This window comes from Cynocephalus volans, chromosome 6 (genome assembly GCF_027409185.1).
Source record: "Cynocephalus volans isolate mCynVol1 chromosome 6, mCynVol1.pri, whole genome shotgun sequence".
Taxonomy (NCBI): Eukaryota; Metazoa; Chordata; class Mammalia; order Dermoptera; family Cynocephalidae; genus Cynocephalus; species Cynocephalus volans.
In genome coordinates, this window is record NC_084465.1 from 114,110,886 (window position 1) to 114,126,210 (window position 15,325).

A 15,325-nucleotide genomic window follows, 5' to 3' on the forward strand; every position below is an offset into this window, starting at 1 on the left:
AGGTTGGACTAAGAATGGGGGCTGTTATTTTTCAAGGTTGCAACAGAGTTGGAGAGAAAGGAATGGGACTAGGGCAATTTTGAATGCTTCAAAACTCACTGTTCTTACCAAGATTCAGCCATATTTCTTGAACAAGCATTCCCCAAGTTGCTGCAAGCCTTTGGTTAATTTGTAGGGTTTCAAAAAAGTTGTTTTTGACCATTTTTTGCTGGGTTTTTTTTCTTTCATTACTTTTATGGACTGAATTTTCATAGGTCCTTACTCTGACATTTTTGCTGACACCACCAAAATAAACTTTTAATCAATATTAATGTGCAAACTACTATAGACATACCAAATTACCGTACTTGTGTTCAGGTTCCTTTATAACATCTACAAGGGTGTCCTGAAAGACTTTGAAATCAAGGCAGAAAGAAAAAAAAAAACACCCAAACAACAACAACAACAACAAAATAAATCAAGGCAGAAAGCAACTCAGGACCTGTAGGTTCCCCGTCCAGCAGTGTTGCAACCTCATTGTATTGGTATAAAAAGGGGAAATGAGATTTATTTAGCATGAGTAGTCCTCACTGCTCCTGCTACTTGTTTATCACAAATTATCTGAAGAATATGGAATCTAGAACTTTGTCAGGGAGACTAATACCAAAGTTTTTTGTGAATAGTTTTATAAATTACTTTTTAAAATTTCTTGAAAGTCAATAATATTTGCCTATTCACAATACATTTTATATTTCTAAAGTTTCTCAAAGTTTGTCTACACTCTTTCCAAAACCATGCCTATAGTTTCTTTCAGCCTCTTGAGGGATGATCTGTATCCAAATCTGGGGTCTTGAACAGTTCAGTTGTTAGCATCCTCTTCACTTCTTTGAGGCTCCAATTTCCTTTTAACTATGACTTTAAAGCATTTTAATCTTGAGCATCAATCTATAGAAAACACAAACCAGATGAGAGTTGAGAAGTTCTGCTTTCTCTTGGACATCTGTTAATATTACACCATCTACACTAGGCAATGGGTATTTCTTCCTCCTTCTTCCTCTTGCTCCAAATATAGCTATCAAAGCCCATTTTGTTGTCTATAGCATGTTTTGTAATCTCAGCTCATTCTGAGTTACAGCCATCCTGACACTATTCTTATAGGTTTATGCCAGTCTTTTGTGTTTATTCCTGGGTTAGGTGGCTCTTCTTACATCTTTTTGTTGTTGTTGTTGTTGGGAGGGGGGAGGAATGACTGGTAAGGGGATCTTAACCCTTGGCTTGGTGTTGTCAGCACCACGCTCAGCCAGTGAGCTAACCGGCCATCCCTATATGGGATCTGAACCCATGGCCTTGGTGTTATCAGCACCACACTCTCCCCAGTGAGTCACGGGCTGGCCCTTTTCTTACATCTTTTATCACAGAATTTCCTGAGATCTTTCCATTGCTTCTTCATCAGGACTCAAAAAGGATGAAGGAATGACTGTTTGGGTTTTTTTGGTTGAATATTCTTGATAAATAAACTTATACATATTAGTTCAATATTGGAACATAGATAAATATTTAGTACATGCAATGAGATAATCGTTCATTAAATCATTCATTTAGCGAACAAAGATTAATTTATGCATCATCAACTTAACAACCTATGATTAATTTAGCATTCTAGTAGTCATAGGCATTGTCTTGCTCACTCTGAGTACATTAACACACAATTACATACTGCTTTTCCCCTTAGCTTTTGTTTCAATTCTCTGTTAATAATAAACTGGCCTAAAATTTAGTGGCACAAAACAACAACTTTTTATTTTGTTGTTTTTAAATGCGCATTGATTCTGTGGGTGGAATTTGGAAAGGGCATAGCAGGAAAAGTTATATTCTGCTCCATAATGTGCAAGCCTTGGCTAGGATGACCTGAACAGGCAAAGGTGACTGTAACAGACGGGGATAGAACAGCTGAGTCTGGGGGATCTGCTTCCAGGATGTCTTCATTACTCACGTGTGTTGACTGGGCTGAAGGTCAGATGCAGGGTCAGAGGGGACTGTCAGTCATAGAGCCTATGTGTGTCTTTACCTGCATGGCTGTGGAGGTGTAGTTGGACTTCTTATATGGGAGTTTCAGACCCCAAGAATGAATGTTCCAGTGAGCAGTGTGAAAACTGCTAGGTCTTTTACAACCTAACCTTGGACATCACGTAGCCTCATTTCTACCACCCTCTGTGTGTAGCAGTCACAAGCCAGCCCCGATAAGGGGAGGGGACATAGGCCCCACCTCTTGATGGGAGGAGAGTCAAAGAGTTTATGACCCGGAAGGATTGTTCAGCAATCCTCACAGAATTGTAAGCTCAGTAAAACAGTTATTGCTTTAATACATTTTTAAAAAGAAGAATTAGGCTGGCTGATGAGCTCAGTTGGCTAGAGTGCAGTGTTGTAATATCAAGATCAAGGGTTCGGATCTCCATACCAGCCAGCCCCCCAAAAATAAAAATAATAAAAGAAGAATTTATGGCCATGTTTTAAAACTGCTGCAGCTTTACAAGTAATTGTTTATAAAGGTGAAGTGTGTGTCCCTGGAAGGTTGCCAAATCAAGGGACAGAAATATTTCTTTTGATCAATTAAAAGATCTTTTTATAAAGAATGAATATATGCTTTTTGTAAATATACATGGAAAGTGGGAAAATTCTCCTTCATCTCAAATGGCCTTTTTATTTATCCTTCATCCAAAGTTACAAGGCCGGCCCGTGGCTCACTCGGGAGAGTGCGGTGCTGATAACACCAAGGCCACGGGTTCGGATCCTATATAGGGATGGCCGGTTTGCTCACTGGCTGAGCGTGGTGCTGACAACACCAAGCCAAGAGTTGAGATCCCCTTACCGGTCATCTTTTAAAAAAAAAAAACAAACAAAGTTACATATGCACATGGTTAGGAAATCTATGAGGCTTATTGTGTAAAACTGGGGTCCTCCCATCACCCATTTCCTGTTTCCCAGAAGCAACTACATTCAACACCTGTAGCTGATTCTTTTGTATTTACCTCCATATTGCTAAATAGCGTGCTCATATTTCTGCTCCTTGATTTTTTGGTTTTAGGCATCATCTATTATCATTTTGACAGCAGAGGCTTTCACTCCCAACCCCGCTTGCACGACATGCATATATATACACATGCACTTCCTGTCTCCATCCTTCCGTGTTACTGTCACTGTCCCACGGTTTAAGCTACAAAGATACTTAGAGTTCGGATCACTGTAGCTGTGCAAACACTACCCTGGTACTACTACAGCTTGTACTTTCCTGTACTTTGGTTCCTCTTCCTCTCCTCTATCTCACTGAAGTTAATAATTTTCTGTTTGGTTTTTTTTTTTTTTTTTTTTTTTGGTCAGATTTATTTATTCTTTAGCAATTGAAGCATTAAACAATGACACTTTTACTTTCAATCCTTAATAATATTGTATTCATTATATTTGAGATTGTTTAGCTTTCTCATGGAGAAAAAGAAACCCAGGCATAAACATTTACACTATCTACCTGCTAGTCCTGCAACACAATTTTATTTTATTTTATTAAGTTTTATTTTGATTTTATTTATTTTATTGAATCATAATTGATTATACATATTTTGGGGGTTCAACTTTGATGTATGTTGATCAAATCAATATTATTAGCATATATATTATTACAAATTGTGCTTATTCTTTATGCCCCTTGTCCAATCTCTCCCTATCTCTCTCTACCTTCCCTCTCCCACCTCTGATAACCTTAGATTTCTTCTCTCCTTCTAAAAGACTAATGGTTACTCTGTTGATTTGTTGCCTAGATGATCTGTCCAATGCTGAGAGGTGTGATCAGGTCCCCCAATATTATCATACAGCAGATGCTGCTTCTATCACGCTGGAATGGGCTTTGTGGAGAGAGACATCCTCTTCTATTCTTTGGTCTCTGCTGGTGACTCTCCTTGTGTCAATGCACTCGAGTGGCTGGCGGACCATCAGCACAGTGGTTGTGGCATCTAGCCACTTTTGTGGCAGCCATGGCTATTGTGGTGGCTGTGGTCACATGGAAGTGGTGTTTTTGGTGTGCTCCTTGTCTGATTGCGGGAGGAGGAGTCGGTCCCTGGCTCCATACCTCAGGACCCCAGGTGGGCCCTGATTCAACACAATTTTAATGAAAACCTTTTCTGTGATGTGGGCAGAGAGATATCAACAAGAGTGATTGTAAGGCGGCCAGTCTTATACATTGAGTTATGCTCTTTGATCCATTGGTCAATCCATTTCAAGATCTGATTTATATTATCTTCTAGCTCTTCTGGTTTATTGTTGGGCAACTCGTGCACGGTTTCTTCCTTGTAGGATGCTATAGCTTCTTCATAAAGAACTTGAAAAATCTCACACTGAATTTAGTTTCTTCTCACTATAACCCCTTGTTTCAGGTCTTTTGTATAAAACACTACTATCTGTTCTCGGCACAAAAACTATATGAAGCCAGCATTCAGGGAAGAAGGCACAACCGTGTTAATAAACAATAACTCCACCTTTTCTCATTTGGTTATCTAACTCATCAACTACTCTATCTTCATCTAAAATGGGACAATCATATTCTTCTTTATGGCCATCCTACAACTGCCCTTAAAAGACGTTCCCAGCTGTTAGCCAAGCTATAAAATCATGACATTTGCTTTAACTGCCATGCTTCTAAAGCTAAATCACCCACATTAATGTATTTCAGTCCTGATCGTGCTGCAAGTTCTTTGCCTAGTGTGGTTTTCCCGGCCCCTGGTGTACCTGGCCCGCCATCCAGCCCCTCCCAGCCAGGTGTCCTAACTGGTGAGCAGAATATTTGGAAGCAACATGGTCCTCTGCACTTAATAATTGTGTGGTGTTTTTGTTACTTTATTTGTTTGCTTTGTATACAACCTTAATTGAATCCTATAAACTATTCTTTTTCTTTTTCTTTTTTTTTTTTTTTTTGGCAGCTGGCTGATACAGGGATCAAACCCTTGACCATGGTGTTATCAACACCTTGTTCTAACCAACAGAGCTATCTGACTAACTGAATCCTAAATTCTACCTTGTGATGTCAATCCCTCATTACATTCAGACTCATTAGATTTTCCGCTAGTTTGATTTTCGTAGACACCTCTCTGTTGGGACGGTCAGTCCCCAGGCCTGCTGCACAGCCGTCTCCCTGAACTCTCCCCTCACCATCGCCTGGGGATTTCCTTCATGTCTTTCTTGAGTTGGATCCCTAGTGTCCTGGATCCCATATCTTCCTCTTACTTTATCCCTTGATTTGGTGGGTACATTCTCCAGTAAAGGGAACATTTTTGAGATTTTGTATGTCTGAAAGTGTCTTGATTTTAGTTTTACACCTTTATTTTGGAGGATGGCTGGTACAGGGATGGAACCCTGGACTTTGGTGTTATCTGCACCCTGCTCCAACCAACTAAGCTAACCGGCCAGCCCTCAATTTTTTAAAAAAATTTTTATTTTTTAAGGATGACCGGTAAGGGGATCTTAACCCTTGTCTTGGTGTTGTTGGCACCACGCTCTCCCAAGTGAGCTAACCGGCCATCCCTATATAGGGATCTGAACCCACGACCTTGGTGTTATCAGCACCACACTCTCCCAAGGGAGCCACGGGCCAGCTCAGCCCTCAAATTTTTTAAGTAAACCTTTTCTGGAAATACAACATACAGACAACAAATTTGTTTATGACTAAGTTGTTTCCTTCCTACTAAATTGTTTGGGACAAACTGGTTAGCTTAGGTGGGTTAGAGTGTAGCCTTGTAACACCAAGGTCAAGGGTTCAGTTCATCATACTGGCCAGCCACCCAAAAACAGAAAAAAGAAAAGAAATGTACCAATGCGAAAAAAATGCCTAAAATTGTTAGAAGTTCAGAAGAGGAAGGAATAGCTTCATGGAAAAATTGAGACTTCTGGGGTAGATAAAAGGGAGAGATGAGAAACTCCAAAAGTGGGAGACAATGAATTTTCCTGAAGTGAAGGGCCAGGAATAAGGGTGTGTGGAGAAGAACACGAGGTGCAGATGGGAGAGAAGCCCCGAGGGCCGGGGTAGGGAGACCGGATCTTCTGCTGGAAGGAATAAGAGAATTTTATCACATTACTCAGCTTCAGAGTGTTGTGGTAAAACATTGCACATTTGAATGCTGATGAAGATATTTATAAATATAGACAAAATGTGCTAATTTGTACTGTTTCCCCTAAAATCCCCAGGTGGTGTGAGTGATGTCATATGATTGCACCAGTTATAGAGGGTGAAAAAGTAAGAAGTTCAAGATGTCAGGATGGTACCTGATAGTTGAGCATCATAAGTGTATTTTGAGGAAAAAGAGAATGTTATCAAGGGCTCAGCAATGTTGGCAACAGTAATGTGAAATTCGTTCACCAACACATGCAGCCACCGTTAGGCTACAGGGTAGATCTGAGACCGAGCATATCTGGGTGCTCATTTACTGAAAGGAGGAGATCAGTGAGAGAAAGCACAGAAAACCACTTGTCAGCTCAGGCTTTGTTTTTCTTCAACAGTCCATGGAAGCTAATGGTGACATTTTGAACATCTGCCTCTAAATATGTGTCCTATAATATTATACCATAATTTTAATTTCAAGTTAAAATACAAAGTGTTCTCTACTTGTTGAACCTATAAGCCTTTGTTGGAAAAACCAACAGTGCTTGAGAAAAAGCATGTGCCTGTTCTGCTTGACACCAGCCGATGGAATTAACAGTTGCACGTGATCCCATTAGCATTACTCAGTGCTGACTTTATCCCTTCACCTTTGTTGAGTTTCCTGGGTTTGTGCATGGTTTTTAGGTGTTTTACAAACATTGTTAATCCTGCCATGCCTCATCGGTGTTAAAAGTACTGGTTAGAAAGTGCTATCAGAGGACCAGCCCGTGGCTCACTCGGGAGAGTGTGGTGCTGATAACACCAAGGCCATGGGTTTGGATCCTATATAGGGAGGGCCGGTTCACTCACTGGCTGAGTGTGGTGCTGACAACACCAAGCCAAGGATTGATTGAGATCCCCTTACCGGTCATCTTTTTTTTTTTTTTTTTCAAAAAAGAAAGTGCTATCATAGCAATAAGTAATTGCAAGTTGTAAGAAAATGGTAAATGGTTGTGCATATACGGGGTGAATTTTTCCCCAATAGAAAGCCACTCTGAAGAACAAAGATCTAATTATGCAACCTACAAAATAGTGTCACTGAGAATCATTAAGAGAAGAAGAAAAGCAACTGGCAGGTGCCTCTGATGCCTTTAGCTGGAGATTAGGAAAACTTACAGGCTAAGCTTAGTGAAGGTGCTGTGCTGGAATTTTTGTCACACGACTCTAGTAGTTTCATACGTCAAGTCCCTTCCAACCTGGACAACATCCAAGCGAATAACCGGGTGGTATGTGTGGACATGGTGGCTGCTAAGGAGTTCCCACCAACAGTGAGATTGTCAAGGAATGAGGTTTCCTTCTGCCACGGATGTCAACAGAAATGTTCTAGAAAACATTATCTGCAAGGAGGATCAGAGGAGCTTGTTTTAGAGGTTAAGGACTAACAAAGCCCTGGTTCATGGAGACATATGCAGTAAGTACTTCAAGAAGTGGGGCTGGCCAGTTAAGCTCAATTGGTTAGATCTCAGCCTTTTAACCCCAAGGGCACCAGTTCAAATCCCATACCAGCCAGCTGCGAAAAAAAAGAAAAAAGTTCATGGATAGATTTGAATCATCTTTTAATTATATTTTCACATGAACCTTTTGAAGTACCCTCATATCTAGAAGTGCAAACCTAACCTCTTCTTACTTCCTTACACATGAATGGACATGTGAACAGCCCTTCTGGATCCTGCTTGTAGGCAATGAGCTTCTTTATCAGTTACCAAAACATTTTCTTCCCAATGGGACATATAAACAATATTTATTGAGCATCCGCTGTGTATATAAGGCACTGGAGAAGCAAAGATGAATAGGAATTGATCTTGCCCTCAAGGAAGTTACAGCCTAAGAGGGAAACGCACACACATAAGCCATTCTTTGTAATACTTTATCAGTGTGATCAACCCCATATAATTATTATTAGAATAATAATGCGGAATTACAACAGTGGAACTATCCAGAGGGTGCTATGGAACAGAGTTCTTATGAGGAGGGTCTTCCCAGAACAGGTGATGTTGAATGTAGTCTGAAAGAAGGAAAAAGGCATCCTAGGTAGAGGAAGGAGACAAGAGGTAGCAGGTACTGAATGAATCAGGGGTTGAGCCATGGAGGGCCATACATGCCACACTAAGGAATTTAGACTCTATTTGGTTTTGGGCAATCAAAAGTCATTAAAAGTTTTCAAGTGGGGGTCTGACACCAGATTTCTATTTTACGTATTGTATAGTTTTCTGTTGCTGCCCTAGCAAGTTACTACCAACCTAGAGACTTAACCCAACACGTTTATTATCTTACACTTCTGCTGTTCAGAAGTCCAGCTTGGGGCTGGCCCGTGGCTCACTCGGGAGAGTGCGGTGCTGATAACACCAAGGCCACGGGTTTGGATCCCATACAGGGAGGGCCGGTTAGCTCACTGGGTGAGCGTGGTGCTGACAACACCAAGTCAAAGGGTTAAGATCCCCTTACCGGTCATCTTTAAAATAAATGAATGAATGATTGAATGAATGAATGAATGAGTGAATGAAAGAAAGAAAAAAGTCCAGCTTGGCTCACCTGGTTTCTCTCTTGTCACACAGGCTGAAATCAAGGTGTCAGCTGGCTGGACTCTTATGGGGAGGCTCTGGGAAGAATCCACTTATTCAGGTGATTCACAGAATCTAGTTCCTTGTGGTTGTGGGACTGAGGTCCCATTTCCTTGCTGCTGTCAGCTGGGGGCTGCCCTTGGCTCCCAGAGACTCCCTTCCTGGGCTGGCACACAGCCTCTGCATCTCAGTGCCAGCAATACGTCTCGAACCTCTCTGACTTCTGCCACCACTCTTGCTTCCAGCTGCAGAAAGTTCTCTGCTTTTAAGGGCTTATGTGATTAGATTGAGCTCACCTGAATAATCCAGGAATAATCCAGGATAATTTCCCTATTTTAAGGTTTATAACCTTAATGACATCTACAGAGTCTTTTTATCTGTGTAAGGGGACATATTCACAGGTTCCAAGGATTAGGTGTGGACATCTTTGGGGGGGCATTAGTCTGCCCACAACAGGTGTCCAGGTAGGTTCTTTTTTTTTTTTTTTTTTTTTAAAGATGACCGGTAAGGGGATCTTAACCCTTGACTTGGTGTTGTCAGCACCACGCTCTCCAAGTGAGCCACGGGCCGGCCCTCCAGGTAGCTTCTAAAGAGTGGAGGAGTCCTCTAATAGCCATGCTGTGTCTGCCCTTTTTTAAAAAAACAGCTTTACTGAGGTATAATTAATACATGTACAATCCAATAATTTGGCTCCATTTATGAAGCTGTGCAAAGATTGCCCACAGTCTGGTTTTAGAACATTTCCATCACCTCACCCCAGAAAGATTTCTCATGCCTGTTTGCAATCAGATGGATATTCCTATTTATTCTCTTTTTAGGCTCATCTTCCTTTTAATGCTGATGTTGCCCAGAATGTTCTTTGGCTCTCTGGGAAATACCCACATTTGGAATGCTGTTTACCAGTTGTTTTAGTCTGCTTGGGCTGCTATAGCAAATATCATGCACTAGGTGGCTTAAACAACTGACATTTGTTTCTCACAGTCTTGGAGGCTGGAAGTCTGAGATCAGGGTGTCAGTGAGGTCGGGTTCTGGAGAGGGCCCTTTCCTGGCTTGCGGATGGCTGCCTTATTGCTGTGTCCTCAACATGGTTTGGGGAGAGAGAGAGAGAGAAAAAGAGAAGAACGGAGAGAAGAGGGTGGGAAAGGGAGAGGAAAAGGAGGCAGCGGGGGAAGGGGAGAGCTCTCTGGTGTCTATTCTTATAAGGGCACTAATCCCACCATGAGGGCCCCTCCCTGTTGACATCATCAAAACTTAATTACCTCCCAAAGGCCCCACCTCCAAATACCATCCCACTAGGTGTTAGGGCTTCAACAAATGGATTTTGGGGGCACAGAAACATTTGGTCCATAACACCAGATGTGCAAGAATACACATGGAGTTGTTTACATAGGTTAGCTCAGGGCAAAGAGAATGAAGGGTTAGTGGTGAAATTATTAACATTTTCTTTATGTATCTTTCAGTATTTAATATACAATGAGCTTGTATTATTTTGAAATCAAAATTCTTAATGAGGGAAACATTTTAAGAAGTCATTCCTTATTATTCTGTGGCTGAACAATAGAAGAGATGCTTCCAGTGCCAAGGAGCAGGAACACCATCTGGGGGTTCTGTGGAAGACCCCTGAGACCCAGAGAGATGCCAAGACCTCCCATTCTAGCACTGCTCATCACCCTCCTGACCCTGAAGGAAGGCCAGCTGATGTCAGCAGCACACCCAGGTCGTGGCATCAGAGGGTGCAGGTCAGATTTGTGGAACATATTGTTTTCTCAGTTCAGTCTTTGGAATAGAAGCTGCAGGAGAAAACCAGGTCTAGGAATGTTGGCAAGAGGAGTACAAAATATTTCAATGTAGTAGCTTTAAAATATTAACAAAGTTCTGAGTTATGTTTAGGTCTGCAAACTGCCAGAAGTACTGTTTTGTTTGCTTGTTTGTTTGTTTGTTTGTTTAATTTAAGCTAGTCTTTTTAATGTCTGCAGAAGGAAGATGGAAAATTTTATTGGCTATCTGAAAAACAAAAAGCCATTGCAGCTTTTTACAGTTTGAAGGAACAAAAGATAAATTTTTTTTTTTTTTAAAAGATGACCGGTAAGGGGATCTTAACCCTTGACTTGGTGTTGCCAGCACCACGCTCTCCCAAGTGAGCTAACCGGCCATCCCTATACGGGATCCGAACCCATGGCCTTGGTGTTATCAGCACCACACTCTCCCGAGTGAGCCACGGGCCGGCCCCACAAAAGAGAAATTTTGAATAGGAAATCTCATAAATGTCATTGTAAATTAGGTTCATCTGAAATGATTGACAAATAAAATTAATGAAGTATCTTTAAACTCCTGCCCCAGTCATGATAAATAATTTCTCATAATTATTAAAATATATTTCATAATTCTTGACAAATAAAAAGGTTTATATTTTAGAAGAGTAATAAAATAAGTTGACAGCAAGAGAGCCTTATCCCTTCATTGAATAGTAGGAACATATAGCAGAACTTGAAATTAGGAACAGATCAAGGCCACATATAATCCTTTAAATATTTTTTTCTTTTTAAATCTTTTTAAAAAATAACAGTTTTACTGAAATATAATGCATATAGCATAAAGTTTACCTTTTCAAAGTGTACAATTCAGTGGTTTTGATTTTCAGTATATTCACAAAGTTGTACATCAATCACTGCTAATTCTAGAATATTTTCATCACCCCAAGAGGAAACCCCATACTCATCAGCAGCCACTCTCCAGTCCCTCCCCTCTTCCCAAGTCTGACAACCAGCAATCAAATTTTTGTCTCTATGGATTTGCCTATTCTGGACAGACCATGTGTAAAGTTTTTGCTTAACCCGATTAGTTAATTTATAAGTTGTTTTTACAGACAGATACATTTTCATGTCAGCAAAAGTGAAAGAGATTTAAAATAGTACTGAATCCCCCAAAAAGGCCATTTTAGATTCAAGTGATTTATTTCAGTTTCCACTTAAGAAAAGCCAATTTCTTATTAGACACCTTAGGGACATTACTACCAGCCTTACAGAAATAAAAAGGATTATGAAATAATACAATAAACAATTGTATGCCAATAAATTAGATAACTCAGATGAAATGGACAAGGTCCTAGAAAGACAAAACTACCAAATTTAAAGAAGAAAGAGAAAATCTGAATAGACCTATAACAAGTAAAGAGAGTGAATCAGTAATGAAAAAACTTCCCACCAAAAAAAGCCCAGGCACAGATGGCTTTACTGGTGAATTTGACCAAACATTTAAAGAAGAATTAATACAAGTTCTTCACAAACTCTTCCAAAAAGTAGAAGAGGAAGCAACATGTCCCAACTTTTTTATTTTTTGTTTATTTATTTTTTTAAAAAATGACCAGTAAGCCCAAATGTCCATCATCGGATGAGTGGATACGGAAAATGTGGTACATCTACACAATGGAATACTACTCAGCTATAAAAACGAATGAAATACTGCCGTTTGCAACAACATGGATGGACCTCGAGAGAATTATAAGTGAAACAAGTCAGGCACAGAAAGAGAAATACCACATGTTCTCACTTATTGGTGGGAGCTAAAAATAAATAAATAAATTCACACACACACACACACACACACACACACACAAAAAAAAAACCGGGGGTGGGGGGAAGAAGATATAACAACCACAATTACTTGAAGTTGATACGACAAGCAAACAGAAAGGACATTGTTGGGGGGGAGGGAGGAGAGGGAGGAGGGAGGGAGGTTTTGGTGATGGGGAGCAATAATCAGCCACAATGTATATCGACAAAATAAAAGTTAAAAAAAGATGACCGGTAAGGAGATCTTAACCCTTGATTTGGTGTTATCAGCACCACACCCTCCCGAGTGAGCCATGGGCCGGCCCGCAACTTTTTTTATGAAGCCAGTATTACCCTGCTTACAAAGCCAGACCAAGATATTATAAGAAAACTATAGGTCAGTATCTCTTAGGAATATAGAGGCAAAACCCCTCAAATACTACCAAACAGAATCCATCAGCACATAAAAAAGATAGTAAACCATGATCAAGTACCATTTATCTCAGGAATGTAGCTTATCTGAAAATAAGTTAATACACCATATGAATAGAATAAAAGGAATTATCTCAGTGGATGCAGAAAAAGCCTTTGACAAAATCCAACATTGTTTCATAATAAAAAACATGCAACAAACTAGAAATAGAAGGGAACTTCCTCTACCCGATAAAGGGCAATTATGAAAAACCCGCAACTAACATCATATTTAATGTTGAAAGTTCCTGAAAGATCAGAAACAAGACAAGGATGTTCACTTTTGTTGCTTCTATTCTACATTGTACTGGAGATTTTAGCCAGGAAAATTAAGCAAGAAAATGAAATAAAGGCATCTAGATTAAAAAGAAATAGTAAAACTATCTCTATTTGCAGATGACATCGACCTTGTACATAGAAAATCCTAAGGAACCCACTAAAAATTAGAATTACATCACTAATCATCAGGGAAATCCAAATCAAAACCACAAAAAGGTATCACCTCACACCTGTTAGGATGGCCACTATAAAAACAAAAAAACCCAGAAAATAACAAGTGTTGGTGAGAATGTGCAGAAATTGGAACCCTTGTGCACTGTTGGTGGGAATGTAAAATGGTGTCGTCACTATGGAAAACAGTATGGTGGTTCCTCAAAAGATGAAAACAAACTATCATATGATTTAGCAATCCTACTTCTGGTTATTTATCCAAAAGAATTGAAATCAGAATATTTAAGAGATATTTGCACTCCCATGTTCATTTCAGTATGATTGAGTTGTAAAATAGCCAAGCGGTGGAAACAACCTAAATGCCCAATGACAGACATATGGATAAAAAATGTGGCATATACACACAAAGAAATATTATCCAGCCATAAAAAAGAAGGAAATCTTGTCACATACTACAACATGGATGAACCTTGAAGATATTATGCTAAGTGAAATAAACCAATCACAGAAGGACAGATGCTGCATGATTCAACTTATACGAAGTTTCCAGATAGTCATATTCATAGAAACAGAACCTAGAATGGTGGTTTCCAGGGGATGGGGGAAGGCAAAATGAGGAGTTGCCGTTCAATGGGTATAAAGGTTTACTCATGCAAGACAGAAGTGATTTAGAGAGCTACTGTACAACATTGTGCCTCTAGTTAACAATACTGTACCATACACTTAAAAACTTGTTAAGAGGGGAGAGGTCATGTTATGTGTTTTATCACACACAAAAAATTTGGAATTACAGTTATGTGTCGCTCGCTTAACAAAATGCATCACTAGGCGATTTCATCATTGTATGAACATCATGGAGTTACTTGCACAAACCTAGACGGTATAGCCCACTACAATGTATGTTCCTAGGTTACTATGATATGTTCCTTTGGCTCTTAGGCTATAAACCAGTACAGCATGTTACTGTACCGAATACTATAGGCCATTGTAACACAATGGTAAGTATTTGTGTGTTAAATATATCTAGACACGGAAAAGGTATAGTAAAAATACCATATAAAAGATAAAAAAAATAGTACACCTGTGTAGGGCACTTACTGTGAATGGAGCTTGCAGGACTGGAAGTAGTTCTGGTGAGTCAGTGAGTGAGCGGTGGGTGAGTGTGAAGGCCTGGGACATTACTGCACACACTTTATAGACACCGTACACACTTTGTAGACTTTATAGACACCATATACTTAGGCTGCTCTAAATTCATAAGAACATTTTTTCTTTCTTCATAATAAATTAACCTTAGCTTACTGCTACTTTTTTACTTTATAAACTTTTAAATCTTTTTAACTTTTGACTGTCTTATAATAACACTTTGCTTCACACACAAACACTTTTTACAACTATACAAAAATATTTTCTTTATATCCTTATTCTATGAGCATTTTTCTTTCTTTCTTTTTTTTTCCTAAGATGACTGGTAAGGGGATCTTAACCCGTGGCCTTGGTGTCATCAGCACCACGCTCTCCCGAGTGAGCCACGGGCGGGCCCGCATTTTTCTACTTTAAAGACTTTTTATTTTATTTTGTTACTTTTTAAGCTTTTTTTGTTAAAAACTAAGACACAAAAAATACACACATTAGCCAAAGCCTACACAGAGTCAGGATCATCAGTACCAGTCTTCCACCTCCACATCTTGTCCCACAGGAAGGTCTTCAGGGACAATAACAACGTATGGAACTGTCATCTCCTATAATAAAATGCGTTCTTCTGGAATACCTCTTGAAGTACCTGCCTGAGGCTGTTTTACAGTTAACATTTTTAATAAGTAGAAGAGTACACTCTAAAATAACAATAAAAAGTATAGTATGGTAAATACATAAGCCAGTAACATAGTCATTTAATATTATCAAGTATTATGTACTCTACATAATTGAATGTGCTAGACTTTTATACAACTGGCAGGGCAGAAGGTTTGTTTACACCAGCAGCACCACAAACATGTGAGTACTGCATTGCATTTCAAAATTATGATGGCCACAACGTCACTAGGCAGTAGGAATTTTTCAGCTCCATTAAAATCTTATAGGACCATCATTTTATATGTGGTCTGTCATTGACCGAAATGTCATTCTGTGGC

General features: G+C 39.6%; 1 pseudogene; it reads right to left on the reverse strand.

The window, feature by feature from the left end:
- Nucleotides 1–4,124: 4,124 nt before the first annotated feature.
- Nucleotides 4,125–4,823, reverse strand: LOC134381026 (adenylate kinase isoenzyme 6-like; annotated as a pseudogene).
- Nucleotides 4,824–15,325: the final 10,502 nt, after the last annotated feature.